Genomic DNA, 24,159 nt, shown 5'->3' with positions numbered 1-24,159 from the left:
AACCTCAGCAAAGAATCTCAAAAAAGAAAACAATTGTTCTTCCTAATTCCAATAGTTTTTCAATGAGCAATGAGAATAAAATAAGTCCAGGGCTACATAGTTTGGTTTCTAATTGTTCTGTCCTCTCCCCTGCTCCCAAATAGTTACAAATTACAAAAATCAAATTAAGAAAGGAATCAGACAGCAAAGGTTTCATAAGGCTTTTAGAGGAAATTCACAAGTTTATTGTCTAATAATTTTAGTGCTATTTTTATGAGCAGTTAGTAAGCTGGGACAGAACAAAACTATACTATAATATAGTCACAGTCACAATTCTCATAAAAGTGAATTTACATTACCCTGGAACATGATCATACCAAAATATCTAGAATGTTTTATATAGAGAACATTTCTCATGATATAATATATGGCCACTTCAATCACTGCCCTCCCCACTACATGGGACATGACATCCAGGGGTGAAAGTCTCCCTGGTGACATAGGAGATGACTCCCAGGGAAGAATCTGGCCCTGGCACTGTGGGATCAACAATTCCATCCTGACCGAAAGGGGGGAAAGCATAACTAATAAAGTATCAGTGACAGAGAGAGTTCAAATAGAGTCAAGAGGCTACTATGGAAGAAGTTGCTCTTATACAAGCTTCAGTTAGACCCTGCCATCTATCATAACCTGCCAATCCCAACCAGGACCATTCCAGCCAATCTTAAAGAACGCCTAGGGCAATATGTAAGATTCCACAAGGGTTCCGCACACTGGTGTAATTTTATAGATCTATAACCTCCAGAAGGGTCCCTGGACCAGATAAGTCCTGAAACCTAGAGGGCCCAGCCTCTCCAGAACATCAGATAGTTCCATCTCCTACCCCATATTAGTGACAGACCCTTTCTACATGAAAAACTTAGAATGACCCATGGCCCAAATACCCCTGGAGAGAGGAACAGAAAGACCAAAGGTAATGGTGGAGTTATACAGAGAAGATAGGATTTAACAAATGAATATAATTGCTGAATCGTTAAATTGATATCTCTTTTAGTCTCCAGCTAGAAGTAAAAATCTAAAATTGTGGAACTGTAACCCATGTCAAGCTCTGAAATATGTTCTACATCTAACTGCGTTGTTGTGATTTGAAATTTATTGCTTTTTTGTATACTTTTTCACACAAAAAAGAAGGAAAAAAAGTTGACTGTGGTGATAAAAAAAAATATTCATGCCTTCTAGCCTCCTATATTCTGGAACAGCTAAAAGGAAAAATCTGAGAAGATCGTATGATAGTCCATGACAAACTCTGGGATCTGTCCTGTAACTACCTGTTAAAGAGTGCTTTGAAAACTATTGCTTTTTTCTTTCTTTGCATTGTATATATGTTATATGACACCAAAAAAAAGTTAAAAAAAAAATATATATATATATATGACCACTTCAGTATATGAAACACCACAGTTCCTGGCAAACAATTCAAATAGTAATGCCCAGCTCAGTAGAATTAGCCCATATCCAATCTGGTCTTAAAAAGGAGTCTCTTCAATGTAAGGTACTACATTCGTTCGTTAAAGCTGCTGGAAAGCAATAAGCCAGAAATGGAATATCTTTTAAATTTTAAGTTGCCAGTTCTAAGGCCATAAATATGTCCTAACTTGGGGTACACAGGTGGTTCAGTGGTAAAATGGTTGCCTTCCATGAGGGAGGCCCGGGTTCGAGTCCCGGACCACGTATTCCCTAAAAAAAATGCCTAACTAAGGCATCCAGAGAAATGTATCTTGGCTCAAAGAAGGGTGATCTGGGGAAGGCTCGTGGCTGGTGTCTGCTGGTCCTTGTTCCTGGTTTCACTGCTTCCAGCTTCTGATGCTAGTTGTTTCCTCTCTAAGCACCAATGGGCATTCACTTAGCTGCTCTGGGACAAAACTCTGGGTTTCGCCTCTTAGTTTAGCATCTGCCAGGGCTGGAGATTTCTTCTCTTCAGGTTCTGGTTAGTCCTTGCTTAGCACCTGGGCTATTTCTGTTGTGTTCAATCTCCAAAAGTCTACATAGGCTCTCTCTGTGGCCTATGAGCTTTGAGCTTTCTCCAAAATGTTTCCTCTTTTAAAGGATTCCAGTAAACTAGTCAAGACTGACCTTGAATGGGTGGAGTCACATCTCCAAGGAAACAACTTTATCAAAAAGACCCCACCCAGCAATATTGAATGACGATTAAAGTACATGGCTTTTCTGGGGAACAAACCAGTTTCAAATCGGCAAAGGTACTTTATGGTACTTCATACTATTAACTCCTATCTTAAACGCTTTACACCACACTGACTTTCAAAATACTCACAACCATTAGTGTTTATTCTTTTTTCCTTCAACCTCCTTAATTCAAGGAACAAAGGGATTACCAAAACAGCGATTAGCCTTCAAACCATAACATTCTGCCTTCTGATCAAATCTCAAATTGCTTCAGCTATCACTTGTAAACTGACTTTACAGATGAATTTTAGTCTAGATTTTAATCATTAAGCTTAGGCTGTTCTACATATATCTTCAATAAAAACATATCCACAAGCTTCATCTCTGTACCCTAACTACCTTCATATTCCAATCTGCCTAATTTTATTAAAAACAGCATCCCTCTTCTAGTAACCAGGCTAGAAACCATAAATATTCTTTGATATATATTCAAACTTTATACTTACTATTTCTATCAAATCACCCTTTTAAATGTCTCTCATCCTACTGTTCTTGGACTGCACTTCCCACCACTACCCTAATGATGCACATCATCACTGGTCTCCCTAACTTCTGTCTCTTCGTCCTCTAACCTACTGGGCAAATTATGACCTGCTTGGTTTCCCTAAAACATACCTTAACTGTCCCAAAAAGGTGTAGTGTCTTCCCACTCCCCAAAGGACATTAAATTTAAAACATTCAGTCTGAATTTACTCTCTAACCTGCATAGGTCCTTAAGCAGAATATTCTCATTCCTATCTCAGTCAATTTTTCCTATCTGCTCTTATTTAATGACCCAAAACCTTTAAGCTGCCTATGAAATAATACCTTCTCCTTGATGCCATTTCCAACTTTTCATCCCACCCTTTAACCACCTATATCCATATTCCTTTTAATACTGTTGTCCTCCTAATCTCCTACACTCACTCTTTACCTGAGTACCCAGCAAGTACTGAATAAAATACATGTAATTAAAACAAGACAATACTTCAAGAAAGGATTTACTAGTCAAGCATTCCAACATTCCCAGAAACTTTACGCTGGTAAAAACCTAAAAATCTATTTTTTTTTCCTATCATATACTTTAACGTGTACTAAGTACAAGCAGACCTTGATTTCTAGCAATTCTACTTTTGGTGGTTCACATTTAAAGCACCCAACCAATTTTGCCGACTTAGAGCAGAGGACACACTAATGATTTTCTATCACTGGGTTTGTTTCCTGGTGCCCCACATGAAGAATTCAACCCCCACCCCCACCCCACCTCAGTCTGATCCTATAGCCTTTTTTAAGAACAGCTCTGGCTCTAGGCCAGAATCCACTTAGCCTAGCTCTCCTTAGAGGTGCTTGGTCTTAGGGTTATAGAAAGAAGGAGCAAAACTATGCTGAGCAAAGGGATGAATGTACGGAGGAAAAAGAAACACATACAAAGGATTGTGTACCAGGAGTAAGTATAAGCTATCACACTCATCCCCCCTTTATTACCATTTAAATACTATTGATACTTCTAAGCATCCAATTTTAAGAATTTACTTTAATCCAAATATACTTAAGATAATTTTAGAACTGCTTTTATGTTAAATCTTTAATTAGTGTCATCATTTTAGAGACATATCATATAATTAATGTGAAATTAAAAACTCTAAAACTCTATCCATCTAAAAACTCTTAAAAACACAATTGACAAAAAAAGAAGACAGGGCAAAACAGTAGCAAACACACAAAAGCAGACATTCAAATGGCAAAAGAAAAATCATATGATAAGCAATATACAAACAACAAACACGAAATATTAATAGGAAATGCAAATTTAAACTCACAATGAAATACCATTTCTTTCTCATTAGACTGGTCAAGAACCACATCAAATAAGAAGAAGGATAAAGTGCCATTCTGTTCTGCCCAATAGTCACCAGCCACATATGGCTATTAAATAAACATCTGAAATGCGGGAAGTCCAAATTGAGATGTACTGTAAGTACAAAATACACACCAAACTTCTAAGATTTAATATGAAAAAAAGAATGCAATATATCTCATTAACTTTTATTGCTCACATATTAAAATATTTTAGATACACTAAAATGGGTTAAATAAAATATATTACTAAAATTAATTTCATCTGTTTGGTTTTTTATAACGTGGCTACCAGAAAATTTCAAATTGCCCATACAAAGCCTACATTATACTTATATTACACAGTACTAATACAGAGCAATAGGAACTTTTATATACCACTGGTGGGAGACTAAATCAGTACAGCCACTTTGGAAGAGTGAAAGTAACTAAGCAGGTTGAAAGATGGGAATAGCCTATAATTCAGCAATTTCATGCCTAGCTATGTACACTAGAGAAATTCTCATACATATACACAATAAGTGTTGCAAAATTATATCTTAGAATGGCCTGTAATTACAAAACTAATCAAAACATCCAATCAGAAGTCTAGACTGTCTTATAACCATACAACGGAATACTATATAACAGGAAAAGAACAGAGCTACATGTTTCAGCAAGAACTCTGCAAAAAACATTAAGGGAAAAAAGCAAATTTTGTAACAGGTGTTACATAGTCACTTAATACCACATTATTTAGAGACAGATACATGGAAATCATATAAGAGGATAGGTACAAATTTCAGGATAGTGGAAGAAAAAGGAAAGAAATGGAATCCAGGAAGGTTATAGAGGGGCTTCAACCGTACTTTAATGTTCTATATCCCAAACTAAGCTGGGTTGAAGATACTTTGGTGTTCATTACTCTTTATAACCTTTTTTTATAACTTTTTTTTACTGTACAGTAAGTATAACATATATACCAAGCACAGAAATAAAAGAGCAATAGTTTTCAAAGCACTCTTCAGCAAGTAGTTACAGGCAGATCCCAGAGTTTGTCATGGGCTACCATACAAATTTTTCTCTCAAAATTTTTCCTTCCAGCTGCTCCAGAATATAGGAGGCTAGAGGGCTTAAATAATTTTTTAGCATCACAATCAACGTTTTTTTTAGTGAAAAGTAACAAATATACAAAAAATCCTATATACACACTATAAATATATATATATACTATAAATACTATATATATATACACTATAAATTTCAAAGCACAGTACCACAATTAGATGTAGAACAGATTTCAGAGTTTGACATGGGCTATAATTCCACAATTTTAGGTTTTTACTTCTAGCTGCTCTAAAATAGTGGAGATTAAAAGAGGTAATTTAATGGTTCATCTTTATTACCTTTTGACTGAAATATTTCTCTGTTTTTAACATGATTTTGTATTCCATATATAATACTATCAGGGTATAGTTTATAATTTTGGAGACATAACAACCACTAACTGCAGTTTCGATCATGTTAAAAGCAGATATGCTTTGAATAACATCAGGGCACGGGAGAAACTACATATAAACACTAATTATATAAATATCAAATACATAAACATCAATTTCAAACTACTACATAAAGAAAAAGGGAGCAACACAAACATCCTAGATTAGGGGTCAGCAAACTGCCTCTTTAAAAGGAAAGACAGTAAATATTTTTGGCTTGGAGGACCATATAGTTTTTTGGTCACAACTACTCAACTCTGCAACAGCAGTGGAAAAGCAGTCATAGAAAATATGTAAACAAATGAGTTTGGTCATGTTCCAGTAAATGTTTATTTACAAAGACAAGCTGTAGCTAAATCTGTCTGATGTGCCTTAGTTTGCTGACCCCTCTCTAGATTCATCTTGTAAAAAGAACTCAGAAAATTCAAAAGTACAAATTTGAAGGGGAAATCTATCTGCATAATAAAATTATCATACCATGGAGTACCTGGTAATCACAAAAGAAAAAAGAAAATATTCCTTTTCTGTGAAGACCAGTTGCCTGCTACCTAAACTCAATGGCCAAACAATACCATTAGCAGTAAAACACTTTGTGCCTCCCAATATGCAGCAGCATCACCAATAAAGAATGCTTTATTAAAATTTGAACAGGGTCTCAGGGAAATGACTGACAACACAAAGCACACATACATACACATTGTGGGTGTCCCAAAAGGAGAAGAGAAGGAAAAAGGGCCAGGAAGGATATTTGAAGAATTAATGGCTGAAAATTTTCCAACCCTTCTAAAAGACAAAAATATGCAAATCCAAGAAGCCCAATGTACTCCAAATAGAATAAATTCAAACAGATTTGCTCCAAGACACATAGTAATCAGATGGTTAAATGCCAAAGAAAAGGAGAAAATTCTGAAAGCAGCAAAAGAAAAGCTATTCACCACATACAAGGAAAGCCAAATAAGACTAAGTGCTGATTTCTCACCCAGATAGTTTGGAGGCCAGCAGGCAGTGCTACGATATATATAAGATACTGAAAGAGAAGAATTGACAGCCAAGATTTCTCTATCCAGCAAAGCGGCCCTTCAAATATGAGGGAGAACTTAAAATATTGACACATAAAAGAAATTGAAAGAGTGTGTTAGTAAGAGACGGGCTCTACAAGAACTACTAACAGGGATCCTGCCAGAAGAAAAGACAGGAGAGAGTGGTCCAGAGGAGGGCACAAAATTGAAGAATAGTAGTAAGGGCAATTTTTAATTTATTATGAAAAATAACATATACAAAAAAACAATAAATTTCCACATACATCCCAGCAAGCAGTTATACAACAGTCTCTAAAGTCTGGTAGGGGTTACAGTTCTATGATTTTTCTTTTTTTTCTAGCTGTAAGGGTTATTTTTATCCTCTTTTTAAAGGATAAATAGAGAGAGAGTAAAATCTGACAAATAAAAACCAAAGGAAAGGATGGTTGAATCAAGAACTGCCTTTACATTAATAACCTTAAAATGTCAACAGATTAAACTCCCCAATCAAAAGACACACATGGGCACAACTGATTAAAAAATATGATCCCTCTACATGCTGTCTACAAGAGACCAGTCTTAGACTCAAAAATGCAAATAGGTTGAAACTAAAAGGAAGAAGATATTCCACGCAAGAAGTAACCAAAAGAAAGTTGGGGTAGCCATTCTATTATCAGTCAAAATAGACTTTAAATACAAAAATGTTATCAGACTTTTTTTTCAGATTTTTTTTAAAAAGGAAACTATATAGTAATAAAAGGGGCAAGTTAAACAAGAAGAAATAACAATCATAAATATCTATGCTCCTAATCAAGGTGCCCCAAAGTACATGAAGCAAACACTGGCAAAACTGAAGGGAGTATTAGACAACTCTACCATAATAGTGGGAAACTTCAACACATTACTCTCTCCAGTAGATAGAAAAACTACAAAGAGGATCAATAAAGAAACAGAGAATCTACATAATATGGTAAATGAACTAGAACTTACAGAAATAAACAGAATATTGCATCCCCAAACAGCAGGATACACATTCTTCTACAGAATATACATTCTTCTCAAGTGCTCACAGAACATTCTCAAGGACAGACCATGTGCTAGGGCACAAAACAGGGCTTAACAGACTTAAAAACAGTGAAATTATACAAAGTACTTTCTCTGATCATAATGGAACAAAATTGGAAATCAGTAACAAACAGAAAACAAAAAAATACACAAATACATATAAAGGCTAAACAAAACACTCAAACAATTACTGGGTCAAAGAAGAAACTGCAAGAGAAATCAGTAAATATCTCGAGACAAATGAAAACAAAACCACAATGTATCAAAACTTATGGGATGCACTGTGATGAATGTACAGCTATATGATGATACTGTGAACCACTGATTTAATAAAACTGCATTAAAAAAAAACTTACAGTTTGCAGTGAAGGCAGTGGTTAGAGGGAAATTTATAGCCCTAAATGCCAACATTAAAAAGGAGGAAAGAGCTAAAATCAATGACCTAACTGAACAATAACGGAAACTAGAGAAAGAACAGCAAACTAATCCCGAAGCAAGCGAGAGTAACAAAGATGAGAGCCGAAATTAGTGAAATGGAGAATTTTTAAAAAATAGAGTTCATTAAAACCAAAAGTTGGTTCTTTGAGAAGATCAGTAAAATTGACATACCCTTAGCTATATTGACAAAGACAGAAAGAGAGAAGCTGCAAATACATAAAATCAGAAACATGGACCTCAAAAGAAGTAAAAAAGATCACAACAACTCTATGACAACAAGCTAGACAACTTGGATGAAATGGACAATTTCCTACAAACATATGAACAACCTACACTGACTCAAGAAATGGAGGACTTCAACAAACCAATCACAAGTAAAGAGACTAAAGCAGTCATCAAAAATCTCCTAACAGGAAGTGATCACCCGGTCAGATGCAGGAATAGAAGGCCTGCAGTTGCAGCATGTGGCAGGCCCAATGCGCTGGTCAACTCCCCCGTCCCCCTGGCAGAGACCCGCCAGCCCACTACCCCTGGCAGAACAGCACCTCTGCTAAGCACATCAGCCTCCAGTTGCTAGTACGGGCGGGTCAGAGGGAAGAGAAGACTCGAGCATGCCATCTGCTGGCCAGACCAGTTGGGAGTCAAGCCTGGGTCTCCCACGTAGTGGGCAGTCATTCTGCCACTGGAGTACCCATGCACCCTAGCCTAGCTTCTAATAGACCCTTAAGTTGAGTTGTATCCCCTACATGAGATCTGGACCTCGATTTGGCAGAGAATAACTGACAAAGCACAAAAGGAAACATTCAGCAAAAACTAAGTAAATACAAAACTCTAGAAGAGTGAAGGAAGCCAACTTGCAAGTAACCATATCAAGATAATCAAATGCCCCAAACACAACAGAACATCACAAGGCACATGAAGATCCAAGCAGAAATGGTCCAGCCAAACAACCAAATCAAAATCCCAGAGGGGACACAGAATATGAAACTACCCAAGGGATATTTATAAAGATATAAACGATATTAGGAAGACACTAGAAGAGCATAAAGAATTCAGGAGGTTAAATAGAGAAATGGCAGCTCTCACAGAAATGAGAGATACTCCAGACCAAATTAAAAATATACTGGAGACACATAATAGCAGATCCAAAGAAGCAGAATGAAGAAAAAGTGAGCTAGAAGATAGAACAGAACTAGAGTGCACAAAAGAACAGATGGCAAGAAAGATGGGAAAAAATGCAACTGAATCTTAGGGAAATGACAGACAACAAGAGGCATACAATTATAAGAATCATTCATGTCCCAGAAGAAGAGAAGAGTAAAACATAGGGAAAGTTAGTTGCAGATATAATTGGAGAAAACTTTTCAACCCTTATAAAAGACATGAATAAGCAAATCAAAGAGGCCCAACAAACTCCAAATAGAATAAATCCAAACAGGCCCACTCCAAGACACATACTAATCAGACTATCAGGTGTTGAAGGGAAACGGAAAGTCCTGAAAGCAGCATGAGAAAAGCAATCTACTACATACAAGGGAAAACACATAAGACTGACTTCAGACTACTCAACAGGCACCATGGAAGCAAAAAAGCGGTGGTATATTTTTAAGATCCTTAATGAAAAAGGCTTTCAACCAAGAATTCTTTATCCAGCCAAGTCATCCTTCAAACTTGAGGGGGAGATTAAAATCTTCAAAGACAAAAACAGACTGACAGAATTAGTCAACAAGAGACCAGCCTTACAAGAAATAGTAAAGGGATCACTGTCAACTGATAAAAAAAAAAAAAAGACAGGAGAGAGGTCTAGAGGAAGACACAGAATTGAAGAATATGAGTAAAGGTATTTTAAAGGAAAAGAGAGAGAGAAGGAAAATAATACATAGATCCGACAAATAAAAACTAAAGGACAAGATGGTAGAGTCAAGAACCACTTTCACATTAATTACTTTGAATATTAATGGACTAAACTCACCAATTAAAAGATACAGACAGAATGGATCAAAAAAGCATAATCTACTTACTATGCTGTTTAGAAGAGATGCATCTCAGACACAAGGACACAGTTTGAATGAAAGTGCAATGATGGAGAAAGAGCTTCAACGCAAACTGTAACTAAAAGAAAGCAGGAGTAGCTATGCTAACAGATAAATTAGACTTTAAATATAAAGACGCCATAAGAGACAAGGAAGGACACTACGTACTAATAAAAGGGCAATCCACCAGGAAGAAATAACAATCACAAATGATTATGAACCTCCTCAAAATTGAATACTTCAGTGCTTTAAAGGACAACTTTGTCAAAAAAGGCAACCAACTCAATGGGAGAAAATATTGGAAAACACAAGTCAGATAACGGTCTGATATCTAGTATATAAAAAGAAATCCTACAACTCAACAATCAAAGGACAAACAACCCAATTTAAGAATGGGACAAAGAACATGAATAGGCATTTCTCCAAAGAAGAAATACAGATGGCTAAGAGAGACATGAAAAGATGCTCTCCTTCACTATTAATAGGGAAATGTAAATCAAAACTACAAGATTATCATCAAACACCTACTAGAATGGCTGTTATTAAACAAATAGGGAACTACAAATGTTGGAGAAGATGTGGAGAAACTGGGACACTTATCCACTGCTGAAGAACTGTGGAGGACAGTTTGACGGTTCCCCAGGAAGCTAAGTGCAGAGCTGCCTTACAACATGGCAATCCTATTACTTAGGATATACCTGGAAGATCTGAAAGCAGGGACGCAAACAGACTGATGTTCACAGCAATGTTATCCACAACTGCCAAAAGATGGAAACAGACCAAGTGTCCAACAACAGATGAATGGATAAACAAAATGTGACATATACATACAATGGAATGTTTTTCAGCAGTAAGAAGGAATGAAGTTCTGAAGCATGCAACAACACTGATAAACTTTGAGGACATTATGTTAAGTGAAATAAGTCAGACACAAAAGCACAAATATTTTATGATCTCACTGATACGAATTATAATATGGAAACTCAGAGACGTAAAATATAGACTATAGGTTACTAGATTATAGAATGAGGAGCAGTTGCTTAATACATGCAGAATGTTTAACTCGGGTGAACTTACATGTTTGGAAATGGACAAAGACGACAGTAGCACGTTATCATGAAAATAATGAACAGTGCTGAATGATGTGTGAGTGTGGTAGAAAGGGGAAGTTCAGAGTCATGTCTATCACCAGAAGGGTCATGTATGTCATCAGAAGGACAGGTGGAGGTTAAATCATGGGAACATAGAACAGTGAGTGAATCTTCTGGTGGATAATGTCTGTGATTAACTGTACAAATATAAAAAAGTTATTTTATGAACTAGAGCCAATGTAAACATTAATAATAGAGAAATGCATGGGGAAAAAAGGTACCATTGAAAATTATGGAGTACAGTTAATAGTAATATTTTAATATTCTTTCAAATATAACACCACGTAAACAAGCATGGGTCAATAATATGGTGGGATAGCAAGTATGGGAGGATTAGGGTTTTCTTTTTAATTTTTATTTCTGTTCTGGAGTAATGAAAATGTTCTCCATTTGATCATGGGACTATATGCACAGCCATGTGATGATGTGTGAATCAATGATTGTATACTTTGGACTGCTTCTATGCTGTGTAAATATATCTCAATAAAATCTCATTAAAAAAGAAAAGAAAAAAAACATTTGCAGTTCCTTTTAACAAATATCAAAGACTCGATACAGAATTTTAAATATTTCCCCATATACTCCCTTCTACTCCTGTTCTCACATTAAAAGGTAATGGTCCCACGGGAAAGTTCCCCCAAGAAATATTTATAGAGCCCAATACAGGTACATAGATAAATCAGCATACAAAACTAACACAGCTTTTGTCCTTATCTGTTTATACTCTGGTAGAAAACTAGAATCTTAGAATTGAATCTTGATCTCAAAGTCGAAGGACCAAAGGATACCACATGGTCCATCCTCTGCCTCAAATCATGTAAAAATGTAACATTATAGATTAAGGCTACTGAATCTGAGAAAAAATAAGTAACTCACAAATCACAGAATCATGAAAAGGTTGATTGGAAACTTCAAACAAGGTCTTCTGCTCCCTAATTTGAGTATTCTTTTCAACACACCATGTATCATTTAGTTGTGGCACAAGAGTAGTAATAATAATAAATGTTACCAAAAGTGCCAGGCCCTATGCTAACAACTTCACATGGATTGCCTCAATCCAACAACTTTATGAAATATACTATTATCATCCTTACTTTACAAACGAGGAAACTGAAGTTTGGAAACATTAAGCAACTTGTTTTACTATCCATCTATGGAGTAGTGGAGCAGAAACTCAAATTCAACTGGTATGACTTCAGTCTGTATTTCCAATTCATGACCCTACTTTTGTAGCTTTTTCCAGAAACAAAACCTACTCCCGGTATAAAGGCTACTTATACTTAAAATGTAATTATAAACAGTGTCATGCATCCTACAGCATTACCCAAAAGCTCAGACTAGCAATAATTCAGAAACATTTAAATCATTGAGAAAATGCCTCAGGCACATTTTGTGAAACAGAATAATTCTCACCTAGGACAGTGGATATAGAACAGTTTCATTCATATATGTAACTGTGAAGAATTTTATCAAGACTGGGGTATTACTCTCAAATAATAATAAAGTTAAGACCTAAAAACATACTCCTTTAATATTATTACGATTTAGCAGCCCTTCTGACCATCTTTCAAGTATACTCATAAATCACTAAAATGACCTATCTAGCACCTCCCAAACATTTTTAGCCAAAATATCTGACAACTGATTAAATAGAACAATTATTTCAACCTTGTTTAGACCATTTTCAGTCCTCTTAAAAATGCAGGATCACGAAGTGGATCTACTAATAACCCAGAAGAAAATGCCTAATTGGATATTACTGAGATCTGTGAAAAACTGGAATATGGACTAGGTTTAGATCAATGTCAAATGTCTTTAACCAGATATCTATGTTTAAGGTGGTTACATAACTGAGCATCTTTGTCCAAAGGAAATTACATGCAAGTATTATTACAGCACCGTGATGCATGTAACCTACTCTAAAATGTTTAGAAAATGGATGGATGGAAAGATCAAGGAACAAGTGTGACAATGCTAACAGATGGTAAATCTGGATATCTGTGTATGGGGTACTGTGGAGTTCTAGGTATTATTTATTATTTTTGCAACTTTCCTGTAAGTCTTAAATTTTATTTCAAAATAAAAGGTTTTGTTCTTTTCCTCTCTTGGATTTGGGCGGAGCGCAGACTTTCATTTCCCAACCAGCCGCCACTGGGGAACATTTTTGTCCATAAACCCCTAATTAAACTCATGGGTAATCTACTATCTTATATGTTGGTTGGGAGTTCTACGTCCCTGGGGTATTGACATCACCCAAAATTTAAGTATTAGACACAGTTTATACACAAAATGGCAAGTTGTATATGAAAACAAACCAGGAAATCACCCACCACCACCACCACCCCCATCCAAAGGGGGTATGTATGACTCTGTGGGTACTTATACCCAGGCTAACTATGGACTTCACTTCAGAAACTGCAGGAGGAAAAACTGGTACCTATCTACTAGCAGAAATTTAGCTTGCATTCTTTTGTAGCAAATACCTTCTTTTGCTGTAGTAACCTATGTGCACAAGAGATCTCAATGCAGGTGCACAATAGAGCTCAATGCAGAGTGTGCATTGAACTGCCACTGTGGGGTGCCACCAGCCTGCCTTAGCCTGCATAGAATATCCTGCTGGCCTGGCTGGGTATTCTAACTCAATCTGTCTGGATAGATCATTTAAACAACCAAACACAAGGAACCCAGAATAGGGAAAAAGAGCTTATAACTCTGAATAGCTTAATGCAATGCCCTGATACATCCTAGAGTATGTTGAGTCATTAATTAAAAAGTATCGGCAAAATACCGTGAGGGCTGGAGAAAAAATGTAGGAACTGTTAAACTTTATCATTAGGGAAACCCCTGTCTCAAACATTACCCCTGTCTCAAACATTAGGGACTCCCAAAGTCAATAAGCCAAGCCTGTGATCTTGAGGCTTGCTCTTGTGAAGTATATTTATGTAGCAGAGAAGCTTAGCCTACCTATGTAGGTATGCCTAAAGAGTTACTTTAGTTACTTCCAGAGGACCCCTTTTGTTGCTCAGATGTGGCCTCTCTCTAAGCCCAACTTTACAAGTGAAATCATTACCCTCCCCACTAACTGGGACATGACATCCAGGAGTAAAGGTCTCTCTGGCAGCATGGGAGATGACCCTTAGGGATGAGCCTGGCCCTGGAACCGTGGGATCAACAATATCATCCTGACCAAAAGGGAGAAAAGAAGTGTAACTTATAAAGTATCAGTGGCTGAGAGAGTTCAGATAGAGTCAAGAAGCTACTCTGGAGGCCCCTCTTGCAGAAACTTCAGTTAGAAATTGCTACCTATCATAACTAGCCAAGCCCCAACCAAAACCATCACTGCCAATCCTGAAGAACACATAGGGAGTTATAGAAGATTCTACAAAGGTTCCATGCACTAGGGTAATTTTCTAGAAACCTACAACCTCCAGATGGGTCCCTGAACCAGATAAGTCCTGAAACGCTGAGGGGCTAGCCTCTACAGAACATCAACTATTTCCATCCCCCTATCCCATATTACAACAGCCCTTTCAACATGAAAGAGTTAGAATGAGCATAGGAAGGAGTGGAAGAAAGATCAAAGGTGATGGAGGAGTTATACAGAGAAGGTAGAGCTTAACAAATGAGTATGATTGCTGAATCGTTATACTGATATTTCTTTTAGTCTCTAAAACCTTAGAGCAGCTAGAAGCAAAAACCGAAAATTGTGGAACTGTAACCAACACCAAACTCTGAAATCTGTTCTGCAACTAATTGTTCCAAAGTGCTTTGAAATTTATTGCTTTTTATATATATAATTTTACACAAAAAAGGAAAAAAGTCGATTGTGATGATAAATGAACAGTTATATGATGATATTGTGAACCAGTGACTTTATGCTTTGGATGATTACATGACGTGTGAATATATAATACAGATCAAAAAAAAAAAAAAAGAAACAATGCTCAGCCTTTCCAAGAACATCAATCAACTAGTTCTACCCTCCTCTCCCACATTATTGACACGCCTTTCCAACATGAAAATGTTAGACTGGGCATAGCCTACATACCCCTAATGATTGGGAGGAGGATCAGAGGAGAACGAGGAGTTACAATAGAGAAGGTTAAGATTTAACAAATGAGTATGACTGCTTAATCAGTATATCAATATTTCTTTTAGTCTGCAGTATCTTGAAGCAGCTAGAAAGAAAAACATGAAATTGTAGAATTGTAACTGACAGGAAACTGAAATCTGTTCTATAACCACGTTACAATGTATTTTGAAATTGCTTTTTTGTGTATCTGCCGTATTTCACAATAATAACAAAAAATATTTTAAAAATAAACACAAGACTGTGCTAGGCAGGGAGTTATTAGACTTTTTACCAAAAACACAAGCAACAAAAGAAAAAATAGATAAATCAGACTTCATCAAAATTAAAAACTTTTGTGCATCAAAGGACTTTATCAGAATAAGGGGTAAAGAATAATACTGTCGAATGGAATGATTTCTAAATGTTGGGTTAATTTCTGTTTTTTTCTTTAATTAATAAAAAAAAATGATGATCATGAAAAAAAAGAATAATACTGTCTATATTTCACAACTTCACCTACTATATGAGGCCAAAGGAAGAAAGGTTTATTTTGTCTCAAACCTAAATTTTCTGTAGTACACACTCTAACTTAACCTGTCCGGCCATCAGTTAAACAAACTAAACACATGGAGCCTATACGAGGTCTTGCAATTCTGTACAGCTTAATGTACTACCCAGATACACTCCAGGGTACGTTGGGTAGATAATTAAAAACTACTGGCAAAGTCCCCTGAAAACTGGAGATACAAAATGAAACTATTAAACTTTCCCACCTGGGAAATCCCTCATATTCTCAAATATTAAGGACTCCTAAGTTAATAGGCCAAGTCCTTGCTCTTATGAAACTTACCTCTGTAGCAGAAAAGCTAAGGTTTTCTACAATTATGCCTAAGGGTTACTTCCAGAGAACCTCTTTCATTGTTCAGATGTGGCCCCTCTCTCTCTAAGCCCAGCTCTACAAGTAAAATCATTACCCTCCTAATATATGAAACAAGTCTCCCTGGCAACATGGAACATGATTCCCAGAGATAAGCCTGATCCCGGCACCATGGGACCAACAATGCCCACGTGACCAAAAGGGGGAAAAGAAATGTAACAAAATAAGAATGGCTAAACAGTTCAGATAGAATGCAGAGGCTATTCTGGAGGCAACTCTGAACTCAAGTTCAGCTTGACACTGCTAAATGCTATGGTATGCCAAGCCCCAATCAACAGTATTTCTGTAAACCTTAAAGAATACCAGGGCCCTATCTGAGACTCAATAAAAGTTTCACTCACTAAGTTTATTTGGCAGAAACCTAAAACCTCCAGATGGTTCCAAGGCCAGAAATGTCCTGAAACCCAGAGGTACAAGTCTCTTCAAGAGCATCAACCAGTTCAATCCCCCTACTCCATAATGTCAACAACCCTTTTCAACATGAAGAAGTTAGAATGATCATTACCCAAATATCCCTAAAGATTGAAAAAAGGATCAAAGGAGGAGCCGTTGTAACAGAGAAATTAGGATTTAACAAATGAGTATGACTCCTGAATCATTATATTGATAGCTATTTAAAAAAAAGGAAAAACCCGAAATTGGAGAAGTGTAACCCATACCATACTTTGATATTTTTCTATAACTACTTGTTAAAATGCCCTTTGAAATTCATCACTTTTTGGTTTATATGTTATATTTCACAATAAAAAATGTAAGCACACACACTAGAATGACTACTATTCAAAAAAGGAAAACTATAAGTGTTTGACGGGATGTGGAAAAATAGGAACACTCAATTCAACTGTTGGTAGGAATGTTAAATGGTGCAGCCACTGTGGAAAAATTTTGACAACTTCTCAGAAAGTTGCATAAAGAATTACCATAATGACCCGGCCATTCCACTTCTAGGTATATAACCAAAAGAAGTGAAAGCAGGAATTTGAATAAACATTTGCACACCGAAGCTCAAAGCAGCCTTATACACAATCATCAAAAGGTGAATGCAATCCAATTCCATGAATAGATGAATGGATAAACAAAATGCGGTATATACATACAATAGAATATTATTTGGCTGTAAAAAGGGATGAAATTCTGGGTGGGCCTTGGTGGCTCTGCAGGCAGAGTTCTTATCCGCTATGCCAGGGACCCAGGTTTGATTCCCAGTGCCTGTCCATGCCAAAAAAAAAAGGGGGGGGGGGGGTGAAGTTCTTATGCATGCCTCAACAAGAATGAACCTTAGAGACATCAGATTGAGTGAAAGAAGCCAGACACAAAAGGACAAATATTGTATGATCTCACTTATATGAAAGAGAGAGAATATATATATTCATAAAGTCGGAACTAGAATACAGGTGACTGGGAGCCAAGTGAAGGAAGAGAATGGAGAGTTAAAATTTAATTGGTACGGACTTTCTGTTTGGGGTGATGGAAAAGTTTTGGCAATGGATGAAAGTGATGCAGACACAACTTTGCATATGTAATTAACACCACTCAACTGTACATTCAAAGAGGGAAAAAAAGGTTGCATATGTTACCACACATAGACACACAAACACAAAGAACTGTACAATACAGAGTGAACCCTAATGTAAACAGTGAGCTCAAGTTAATAGCATTGTTATAATATTATTTCATGAACTGTAACAAAGGCACCACACTAACGCAAATTGTTAATAAGATAGAAAACCCTATGTGTGAAAGGGGAGTTATGGGAACGCTACTTTTGCATGAATTTCTGTAAACCTATAACTGCTCCAACAACAACTACAGAATAAGCTCAGGAGAAGCACATATAACATGAACTTAAATTAAAATACAAACTTATCAGAGGAAAAGACTCAAGTTATAGGGGTAAGGGCAGTAATGCAATCTAAATCATCACTAATCCTAACAAACTTCAACTTTCCCTACAAATTGGAGTTAGATATTTTTTTAAGCAGGGGGTATAACAAAAAATGATCATAGATTTAGCAAAAATGATCACACATTTAGCTAAAAGTTACCACTTCACTTCCATTTTTTATTCAAAACAGTCTAATAGAAAGAAATGAAACTAAGTTTAAGCTTAGGACCAACAAAACACCAAAGCTTTAAAAGCTTTAAATTATACAAGCAAAACCAGATACAAGAGCTAATTTACGAAACCCAAGTAAGGTTGTTTTTGGTTTTGCTTTTATATCTCTAAAATATGGGCACTCAAGGGTAGGCAAATGTTAAACAAACAGCTTAATGAGACTGTGTGGTCTGAATTACAGTAGTAAATTTATATTCAAAAGTTCAAGTTTTGTACATCAGCATTCTAATAAAGTGATAAAATAGTTACAAAAATAAAGTAAAACTAGTAAACTGAAGGCTCATTTGGGTGCAATAAATGAGGCACCTTAGGTAATGAATGGAACTAATGTTCATTTTTATAACAGGGCATTGAAAAAAACAAGTCCTTTGCAAAACTCAAAACACCACAGCAATCACACGTGACTCTGGCTCAATGACTCAAATGAAAGCAAAAGGTCATAAAAGCAAAAAGATTAAAGATACCTCATGCTCATCCTAAGTGTGCAATGTTTATGTAAACTCAGGAAAATACATCTTTACCAAACTAGGAAAGTTACAGAACAGAAAGTATAAACTCAGTACCTGCTTCAAATCTAAATGCAATAGGACAGCCTCATGCAGAAATTTATAAAGCAGGAAAAACAAAGGCACAACTTCAAATAATACAACTATGGAACTGAGGGAAGCAGATAAATACACAGACCAATTTGAACACAATAAACCAAAAGACAGATTGACTCCAACAGCCCTCTTCTTCAGGGTTTTCAAATAAACATAGAACTTAAATAGCAGTCACAACTCTACTGATCTACCACTTCTCTTTCAGCTATACCAACATAAAAATAGAAACAGCAATCGGGACATTTTCAAACAAATAAAAATACATATTTTACAGGCACAGTCCAAGTTATCTAACCCAAACTTCCTAAAGTCTTGTTTCTCCTCCTTCCATTGTTCCACATTCTCATGCTCCCTCCCTTTCAAGAACTCATTAGCTGAAGGTCAGACTTATAGAAACACCTAATGTTCCCATCTTCCTTCATGCCCAATGCAGAGCTCTCTTTCTCTCACTGGCTCATCTTTTAATCTTTTTTGCTAATAGGATTTTTATTTAAAATAATTTCAAACAGGAAAGTTACAAAAAAACCCACACAGACAACTCCAACATAACCCCCCCACAGATATACCCATACTTACCATCTTACAAGATTTTGTCACATTTGCTGTATCATACTTTATTTTCTAAACATTTGAAAGTAGTTTGTATACATCATGCACCATGAACATTTAATATTTTCATGTACTTTCTCTAAGAATAAGGTTACATACAGAACCACCTTAAGTACCACCAACAAATTCAGGAAATTTAACATTGATATAAAGCAATCTATTCTTTTTTTTTTTTTCCATTCATGTCCCGATAACATTCTTTTGGACATTCTTCCCATTATTCAATCCAATTCAGGATCATATACTGCATTAACTGTTATCTCTTAAGTTTCTTTCTTCCCTTTTTTTTTCAGTTGTGGAAACACGAATTTTCCCATCTCAACAACTCTCAAGCATAAAATTCAGTGGAATTAATCACATCCACAATGATATGCTACCCTCAGCACCACCATCCATTACCAAAACTTTCACATCCTGCCAAACAGAAACCCATTATGCATTAACTCCCCCAACTCTCCCCCAACCCAACCCACAATCTATTCTGTCTTTATTGTTTGCATATAGTGATCTCATTCAATTGTAATCACACGGTATCTATTCCTTTGTGCTTATTTCATTCAGCATGATGCCTTCAAGGTTCATCCACACTGTTACATGTATCAGAACTTCATTACATTCTAGGATTCAATATTCCATTGCATGTATACACCACGTTTGTTTACCCATTCATCTGTAATGGACATATGGGTTATTTCCACTTTTGGTTATTACGAATAACGCTATTACAAGCATCAGTGTAAAAATATGTATTTGAAGACTGCTTTCAATTATTTGGAATATACCTAAAGTGGGACTATTGGGTCACATGGTAGTTCTAGTTATAACTTTTTGAAGATCACCTTTTACTATTAACTCATCCTTTTTTCAGGTACTACCATATTTCCCTCTTCTTCCTTCCTCTTCACATTTCCTTCCACTTGTTAAAAATAAAAGCTTTAATCACAGCTTCTAAGCACAGTGTAGTAAAACAACATACATTCCAAATTTTCCACTCATAATTTTTTAAGCCATCCACAAAGAGAGCACAGCTATGATGTAAATTAAAGAAGAATGTTATCAGAATATTATGTTCTAGGAGGACAAGGATTTTGTCTATTTTGTTCAGACTCCAGCCTGAAATGGTGCCTTGCATACAGAAAACATCCAGTGAGTATACGAATAATGGTTGGGTAGCTGCAGACTAAATACTTTTAAACTATACTGAATTCTTTACTCCTCAGTAGGTTGACAACCTAGATAAGTAAAAATAACAGAGAGGCTCCCATATTTAAACTGGATCCCCGAAAGATGCTATCATTTGGCATTGCTCTGGATTATTTCTTCTTTGTAAGGGAGTAAGAGAGGCCACTTGTGTTCAGTAGATTAAGAAATTTCCTTAACTCAGCTGATTGCTTTAATTAGAAAGGGAAAAAGAAAAACTCTTTGCCAAGATAGGTTAAGTACCAATGAATAATATGAAAGCTTCTACTCCTACTCACAGAACATCTATTAACTATCCCCTTTCAATGTTAGAAGTGTTTTTACATGACTTTATTAAGAAAGTAAAACACAACTATATTTAAGAACCAGTGACTTATTCTCAAGGTTAAAAGTGCTTTGAAATCCTTCATAAATTCACAAATGACTTTGTATACCCTTTCTTCAAGGCTCAAGTATGCATCACATATCAAATAAAACCTATTCACCTTATTTATTTGATGATCCTTAATACTATAAGCACATTTTAAGTTTCTCATGAGTGAAGTTTTTCATATTTCAATCATATAAATGTACTTTTCATTCACTACCTATTTTGAGGTGGAAGACATTCCATATAAACAAAAATCACAGCAAAACTAGAGACAGGTCTTATCCCCTCTATATCACTACCACTAACTGGTCCTATCTCTAAGATTAAGACAAGTTCCTTCATATCCAGAAGAAGGCTTTAAATCTTTGTCTCTCCTCCCTAAATATCAGACCATATTATACTGAACTGTCTTTCACTCACAAGGATAAAAATCATGTTCCCCAACTAGTGATGTGATTTTAAACTTTAAAAACTTTAATTTTCCAACAAACAAGTTATCAAAGCTAATAAATATAATCCTGGTATTTCAAAATAGTCCTAAAGAAAACTCAATCCATTTATTTTTGGCAAGTTAACATTAAACTATTTGGTGAGCCATAAAAGCTTTAAATTGGTAAACTGTTTTATAAATGTTATAAACCATGTTAAATGTATGTCTAATTTTGAACAAATTAAGATACTACAATTGACAAGCTACTCAGCTCTTGAAGTTTAACAACTTATTACAAAAGATATCATTATAAAAGCTATGCATGCCGTGCTCACTTCAGCAGCATACGAAACTGGGGAATGATACAGAGAAGATAAGCATGGCCCCTGTGCAAGGATGACAGGTAAATTTATGAAGCGTTTCATATTTTTCAACTTAATAAATTTCCTTTAAAAAAAAGAACTATGCACACCAAGCAATATCAAGATATTGTTAGCTGTGATAAAAGATAAAGGAAATTCTCTTACGCAATCTACACGTAGACCTTGCTACCTATCATCACTTGTCAACCCCCAACCAGGACCATTCCAGCCAATCCTAAAGAACACCTAGGGCAATATATAATATTCCACAAGGGTTCCAGGCACTAGAGTAACTTGCCAGAAACCTACAACCTCCAGATGGGTCCCCAAGCCCAGCCCCTCCTGAACATCATATAGTTCCATCTCCCTACCCCGTATTAGTGAAAGACCCTTCCAATATCAAAAATTTAGAATTTCCATAGCCCAAAAAACCCCAAAGAAAGGTATGGAAAGAGCAAAGGTGATGGTGGAATTATACATAGAAGACAGGACTTAACAAATGAATATGAATGCTGAATCACTAAAATGGTATCTCTTTTAGTCTCCAGTATCTTAGAGAAGCTAGAAGTAAAAACCTAAAATTGTGAAATTGTAACCCATGTCAAAGTCTGAAATATGTTCTACAACTAATTGTGGTGCTGTGTTTTGAAATTTATAGCTTTTTTGTATACAAATTATTGTTCACAAAAAAGGAAGGAAAAAAAGATTGATTGTGATGATAAAAAAGGATTTAAGCCTTTTAGCCTTCTATATTTTGCAGCAGCTAGAAAGAAACATATGAGAGAATAATACAATAGCCCATGACAAACTCTGGGATCTATCCTGTAATCACCTTTTGAAGAGTGCTTTCAAACCTACTGCTTTTTTATTTCTGTGCTTTGTATGTTATACTAGATAATAAAAAAAAAAAAATTTTTTTTGGTCAACGCCTAGAGTGGCACCAGAGTTTTGAACTGTGCTGTAGGGAGTGCTGACTGAGACTGCCTGGTCGTCTGGTTTGCAGATCGCGATGACCGTCCCCTCCCTAGAGGAGCTGGACTCCTTCAAGTACAGTGACCTGCAGAACCTGGCCAAGAGTCTGGGCCTCCAGGCTAACCTGAGGGTTTGAGTTTTTTTGTAATAAAGTTAGGAAGAAGACAAATCATATACCCAAAAAGGATGAAATATTCCAAATATGTAAAGAACTTGACAACACAACAACAAGAAAACAAACAACCCAATTTAAAAATGGGCAGACTTTCAGAGAAGATGGCGGCTTAGTAAGAAGCGCGGGTCTTAGTTCCTCCTCCAGAACAGCTACTAGGGAAGTAGAAACGGTACAGAACAGCTCCCGGAGCCACGACAGAGACCAAGAAGACAGCGTACCCCATTCTGGAATGGCTGACTGGCTGGGAGAACCCGCTGCAGTGAGATTACCGAGGGGCACGCGCTTCCCCGGGCCGGGGTGGCAGGCGGCCGGAGTCCCTCCCTCCCTCCTTCCCGGGCCGGCTGGGAGAATTGGACAGGCGGTCCCCTCAAGCCGCGGCGGCTGGCGCGCCCACCCCACGCGCGGCCCCCCGAACCAGCTGGGAGAATTGGATCGGAGATCTCCCAAGCCGTGGAGACCGGCGACCAGGGTCCTTTCCAAACACGTGGCTTCCCGGTCTGGCTGGGAACGGTGGATAGGCACTCCCCCAAGCCGCGGAGGCCGGCGCCCCCCCACCACGCTTGGTGCCCCGGGCCGGCTGGGAGATTCGGATTGGCACTCCCCCAAGCCGCTTCGGCTGGCGACCCTCCCCTACAGCGAGAGTTTTCCAAAGTTAAAGGAGCCACAGCATCTTTTACTGGTGGGACCAACAGACAGACGAGCGCCACGAGTGCCACCTATTGGGCAGGATAAGAAAAACAGAGCCCAGAGATTTCACAGAAAAATCTTTCAACCTGCTGGGTCCCACACCCAGGGAAATCTGATTAAATGCCCAGACGCCAGCAGAAATTAACGGATCACACTCGGAAAATTGAAGATATGGCCCAGTCAAAGGAACAAACCAATAGTTCAAATGAGATACAGGAGCTGAGACAACTAATGCTGAATATACGAACAGAAATGGAAAACTTCTTCAAAAACCAAATCAATAAATTGAGGGAGGACATGAAGAAGACATGGGCTGAACAAAAAGAAGAAATAGAAAATCTGAAAAAACAAATCACAGAACTTATGGGAGTGAAGGACAAAGTA

At 36.8% G+C, this 24,159-nt stretch overlaps 1 protein-coding gene and 1 non-coding gene across 4 annotated transcripts in view; one reads left to right on the top strand and one right to left on the bottom strand.

The window, feature by feature from the left end:
• PPM1B (protein phosphatase, Mg2+/Mn2+ dependent 1B) overlaps window positions 1-24,159 on the bottom strand; it is a 147,703-nt gene that overhangs the window by 110,167 nt on the left and 13,377 nt on the right. The gene's annotated exons all lie outside the window — the stretch shown is intronic.
• LOC143661875 (U6 spliceosomal RNA) lies at window positions 21,909-22,010 on the top strand. Its single transcript, XR_013164910.1, has one exon. It is a non-coding gene; the product is annotated as a U6 spliceosomal RNA (small nuclear RNA).

Source organism: Tamandua tetradactyla, chromosome 17 (genome assembly GCF_023851605.1).
Source record: "Tamandua tetradactyla isolate mTamTet1 chromosome 17, mTamTet1.pri, whole genome shotgun sequence".
NCBI classification, from domain to species: domain Eukaryota; kingdom Metazoa; phylum Chordata; class Mammalia; order Pilosa; family Myrmecophagidae; genus Tamandua; species Tamandua tetradactyla.
Note: the sequence above shows the minus strand (reverse complement) of the source record. Positions and strands in the feature narration are given on the sequence as shown.